Below are 6,000 nucleotides of genomic sequence, written 5' to 3'. Positions count from 1 at the left end.
TTTTGTCATGAGAGAAAGCCACTTCAGCCACCCCTCGCGCCTCGCCTCCTTCCTACGGGATTGGGGCAGATGCCACGGGCGATGAAGGTGATTTGGGGACAATGACGGGCTCTGTTCGCCGGGTAAACCCCCTGGAACCAACTGCCTCTAAAGCACTAATAACTAGTGCTGTACATTTAACGTGTAAATTCAGTGCAATTAATTATATAAAAAATTAAGTATTAATCAAGACCTGTCCCAGACTGTATTAAGGAATTGTGTTAACATCTGGGGATATTCAAGCTTAAGGTACCACCTTCATGATTTAGCGACTTCCAGTCAGCAGGGGATAGTAAGTGCATCTTCAGCCATACAGGCAACAATCCACACTAATTGAAAGCAAACATGTCTAGAAGGTAACCCCCCAGTTGCCGAATGTCTCGTGAGAGCTGCATGAGATATTACAGACTTTACTTATTGTGTTTATATGGAGTCACACAGAAACCTTACACTTACCCCTACAGACTGAACTGACAGTGAAATCGGAAACAGTAGGTTGACTTTTCTTAGCTTAAATCAGTCTGTGCTTACAGAAATGTGAAACACTGCCACCTGTGGCAAAAATGGTAAGTGTTGTTGAGAGTATGGGCACGTGTAAGCTCCATTTTCCAGGTTAAATGTCCACAGAGGGGCACCAAAAGCAAGTTGTGAAGTGAATTGTTTTCAGATGTAAAGGTTGCAATACATTTAAGAGGAATTAATTTTTTATAAACTGTATCCCAAACCCGGGTCTCCCACACCACTGATGCAGTGCTCTTCCGGTTGTGGCACTGTGGAAGGTAAACACACTGGAATTGCTGCAAAAATGTATGATAGGAGATTACGTTTACCAGTGAGTCGGCATAATTTGGCCGATCCTAGGGTACCTCAACTCACTGAAACAACATGTCATCTTCCTGTGTGATCATGTTGACCCCTAAACCTAAACCTAACCCTAACCTTAACCCTACCACTAAATCTAACCCTAAAACTAACATTTGTAACATTGAATGAGACTCTCATGAGACTTAATCCGGTTTTGATGCAAAAACTCGCCCATTCACAGGAAGTTGGTGCGTGCATGCAACAACTGCTATGAGATGCTGGACTATTTATCTTTAGGAGTTTAGACCTAAATAAACCTTTAGACCTTTAGATAAAGATCTTTTATTTCCTTCAGACTGGAGGTGGTATGTAAACAAATGCAGGAATCTCCTTATCCTGTCATCCTCACACACTCTTGAAGTGCACATCCACTGATGTTGATGTCCACATTCCTCTTCTGTTTTTAGCAGCGATAATTGCTTCTAGCTCTTCTTTGAGACAGCAATGATGCATATGTGAGTGTTGCTACCTTGTGGACCCACTAATTAGTGCAAATAATTCCAGGCGCATGTACAGGTTAGAAACATTTAGCTGCATGTGTTCAGTGAACGCTTGATCACTTTGCTGAAAATGAAATTTGCATCTTGCATCCTGTGAAAAGCCCATATAAGTCAACCTAAGACAGATTGACAAATTCAATTGAAAAATTGGTTGCTGTGGACTACCAATTTAAGGCTTTACTTGTCTGCCTAATGCATTTTAATTATTTGAATTATTACATCTATTTTATGTATAATTACTGAAATATAATTATTCATAATTATTTAATCATTATATTTTAAATTGTTTTTTATGTGGAGGCCTTTCTCTGCAAATATTGATTATATGCGATCAATTCTATTAATTTGCATATAATTGTATTAATTCAAATAAAAAATGTACTCGATTGACAGCATTAATAATAACATCTCTTTCATCAAAGATGTATTTTATGCCATGAAGAGTTACAAGCTAAATAAACACAAAAAAGAATGAAAACAAACCACACTGACTTCCCCTTCCATCAGTGGCAGGTTGTAGCGAGACACTGTCCCTTTAAGGCCCGAGGAGCTTCGCCACAGTGGGCCAATTCACTGGCCTCTCTCGGGCGTCATGCCAGTTGCTGGGAAGGCTGAGAGAGCGCAGGCCAGTCAGCAGATCCATTAGTCTAGACTGCCATAATCACGCCAGGGAGAGAGAGAGGTGTAGAGGACAGAGTTGGATCCCTCGGGTCAGGAGGGGATGTATGCTAGGCCATTCAACTCAAACACTAATAATTAAAGCTAGAGTTTAAAGGCACAGACCCTGATTTCAACACTTGGTAGTCTGGCTACCTGCTTGAATCAGTAAAGGGACAGAAAATGTTAGGCTACATTATATCTGTATTTGAGGCATTAGATGGGACTAGTGATGAATAAGAGGCCCTTTAAGAGCACACGCACAAACATATATTAAAGGAATTTTTCGCCCCAAAATAACAATTATCTAATCATTTACTCACCCTCATGCCATCCCAGATGTGTATGACTTTCTTTCTTCTGCTGAACACAAACAAATATTTTAGAATAATATATCAGCTCTGTAGGTCCATACAATGCAAGTGAATGGTGATCAGGCCTTTGAAGCTCCAAAAAAGGCATCATAAAGGTAATCCATACGACTGAGAATATTTAAGTCCTTTTTTTATGATACATTTTCCTGCTTGCCCAGTAGGTATTAATATGCACTAAGAATGTGAATCGTCAAAAACAAAAGAAGACTGTGAAAGTGGAGATTTATAGTAAAAAAGGACTTAAATATTGATCTGTTTCTCACCCACACCTATCATATCACTTCTGAAGATATGGATTTAAATACTGGAGTCGTATGGTGTACTTTTATGCTGCCTTTATGTGCTTTTTGGAGTGTGTGTATTTTGTCTTACTGCACTGGCAGAGATTTTATAGTCAAAACAAGTGAAAAAATCTAGAAGTAATCCAAATTATTTAGAATACATAACTGACCTTGAGTAATCTAACGGAATACGTTACAAATCAAATTTTACAGCATGTATTCTGTAATCTGTAGTGGAATACATTTCAAATGTAACCCTGGTCATATCTAAAATAGTTCTGCATGCAGTAGAACAAGTATGCATGAATTGATTTCTCAGCACCACAACATGTGCTGAAATACTTCCCCCTCTTGTGGCAGATATTGGTAACTACACATGACTTCCAGCAATGCAAAAAAGAGCAGTAGTTCTTATAATGATAATAATAATAATAACAATAATAAATATAATAATTTAATAATATATTTTAATTAAATAAATTATAATTAATTAATTTATATGAATAATTCAAGATGATTATTTATATGAAATGTGATACAGGTGTCCTTTAATTGATGCGTATAAAGGCATGAATATAATCCAGTTATCATTCACCTAAGAATATATAACATATATATACTATATATATATATATATATATATATATATATATATATATATATATATATATATATATATCAATTTTTTAAAGTTGTACATCTGAATTATTTTACATTTAATGTCAATTTATTTTTTTATGCATTTGTACCACAATTTGTATTGAAATTTAGGCTTTTAATTGACATTTGGGCTTTTAAGCCAAGTGAAAATGTTGCAAGCTTGCCTCTTGGAAAGGCATAGTTTATTGTCTGGTCATTGTTTTATAACACAACTTTGTCAGTATGTCAGTAATAAATACAATAGCATGAGGATCTGGGATTTTAATCACAGATTTGGTTGAAATGCCCCTTAGCTAATGCAGAGGTCTCCAATTAGTGGACCACAGTCCAGATCAGAACACAGGATTGGGATCATTTCTCACAAATAAATACAATTAGAAACTTGAAAAGGTGTGTTTACACAGATTTTTAATGTGGCACATATTAAATGGGATTATTTTTGTATCTGTACATAGGCCTACTGGTCCAAGCAGCCATCGTGTAGTCAAATTAAACTACAGTAATTTGGCTATTTAATATTTATTATTTCTTACTTTTACAAGCTATTTTGACTGGCAACATGAATTTTTTTTCATGCACAAAAATGCACTATTGCTTTAATGCATTAATATTAATGATTAGTACCTAATGACAGAGCTTTATGTTGCAAGTTCCCCTAAGAGACATTAGTGGTACCCCTCTAATTCTGATGGCAATCCTATTTAACCCAGCAGAGGTGCTTTGCAGGTGGATGGGTAAGACCTCCAGTGAGGGGTGGGTGAGTGGTTTGCCTCTCATTGAAAGAAGGCACGCTAAAGCCAAATGCATGATGCAAAACAGCAGTCACATCTTATTGGACCATTAAGACCACCAGTAATGTTTCAAAGTGCAAACGGACATCTGGTAGAAAAGGCAATGTTTCTGTGTGGGTCATGTCTAGGCACATACTGTAAATGAAAGAATGAAAGATTGTTGAGAAAATGTTGATGCATGCTTTAGTTAAGCACTTGTTTCATTGACTTTATTGTTTGGTAGTTTAATACTGAGACCATTTATATATAACTAACTGGTTGATTGGTTGGTTGGTTGGTTAGTTGGTTGATTGATTGATTGATTGATTGATTGATTGATTGATTGATTGATTGATTGATTGATTGATTGACTGATTGATTAATAATCTACAGTGATCGTCAGTGACTTGATGCCTCTACAGAATGATATCATATAGGAGGTTTGGACAGTAGGCGGGTGAGTAAACCTGCCTTCTCCTTTGTCATAAAAAAGTCATATTTTACTTTCGTAATTATGTTAATATATCTTTTAGCCTCCCTAATGATGACTCTGAAAGGTCAGTACAGGTGAGGTACTTTTTAGGTGTCAATCTGGGCATTGTTTTTGTTTCGTATGTACTTGAATCTCGATAACAAGCATGCTTTAATGTGCATGCTTGCTAATATACAGTGGTGTTTAAAAGTCTGAGAACACACTGAAAATCATGTTTTTAAGTTTTAGAATTTTGAAAAGATTACAATGATATGATGATAATATAATCTGAAATGAAATATGTTCATTTTGTAGTAGTTGTATGAGAAGATGGTACATTCCTCTCTGTGTTGTTTTGGTTGCTCCTGAAGCAGATGGGCTTTACACGGAATCCTATTATCAACTCCTCCGGACTAAAGTACCTTTCATAATCAGCCACACTCATATAAACACACATGACAGCTGCTTCTGCTCTTTTTACTGGACTTTTACTGTTTTTACTGAGCTGATGTCATCGCAATAACCATGTCTGCAGAGAAGGTAGGGTTCGGTAACGGGGCAATTGTTGATCAAAGTGTTTAGAATCAAGTTGAAGTCATGAGGTCATTAGCTTGATAGTGGTGTCTTAGCCAAGCAAAGCTTCTAGAGTTGGTAATAGAAGATGTCAGAAATTTCTGAGGATGTTTTTGGAACTAATCCAATTGAGTAAACGTTAATTATGTCCTGATCCTGGTTACGGGTTAAGAATTATTAAGATTGTCATCCAGAAATCTATGATCTATAATAATCTATAGTCAAAAATCTGGTTATATAGTAAAACCATTCAGTACATTCAAATTAGTGGATCTGTCATGCTAACTTTTTTGTGAAGGGTGCTAAATATATTATTGGGTGTGTGTATATATATATATATATATATATATTATTAGTACTGTGCAAAAGTTTTAGGCAGTTGTGAAAAACTATTAAATTAAAGCTATATGTAATTTCAGTGACACAAGCACCACTGAGTGGAATTGCAAAAATAAACTTTCTTTTCAAAACAGCTTTCTGAATTTTCCCCTCCTCTGCCGTTGATGAAACAAAGATACACCAAACACATGCCATTGGTTGAGAAACGTTGTTGGGGCGGCTCTAAGTGGGTCTCTCAAAACACACAGGAATTTTCATAGCACCACAGAGACACAGTGTTCATAGTTTTCGAAAATAATTTACCTATGAGTTGCTAATAGTTGTCTATGCATTTTAGACTAAAATAAAGTATTTTAACACTGAAAAAGATACATATTATATTTGCATATTATATTATATATTATATACTGTATACATATTATATGTGGTGTGTTTGCCTTTAAAACAACACTATTTCTCCTAAATAAACTT

The sequence above is a fragment of the Xyrauchen texanus genome, chromosome 25 (genome assembly GCF_025860055.1).
Source record: "Xyrauchen texanus isolate HMW12.3.18 chromosome 25, RBS_HiC_50CHRs, whole genome shotgun sequence".
Classification (NCBI taxonomy): Eukaryota; Metazoa; Chordata; class Actinopteri; order Cypriniformes; family Catostomidae; genus Xyrauchen; species Xyrauchen texanus.
The sequence above is the reverse complement of the archived record's forward strand: the minus strand, read 5'-3'. Positions refer to the sequence as shown.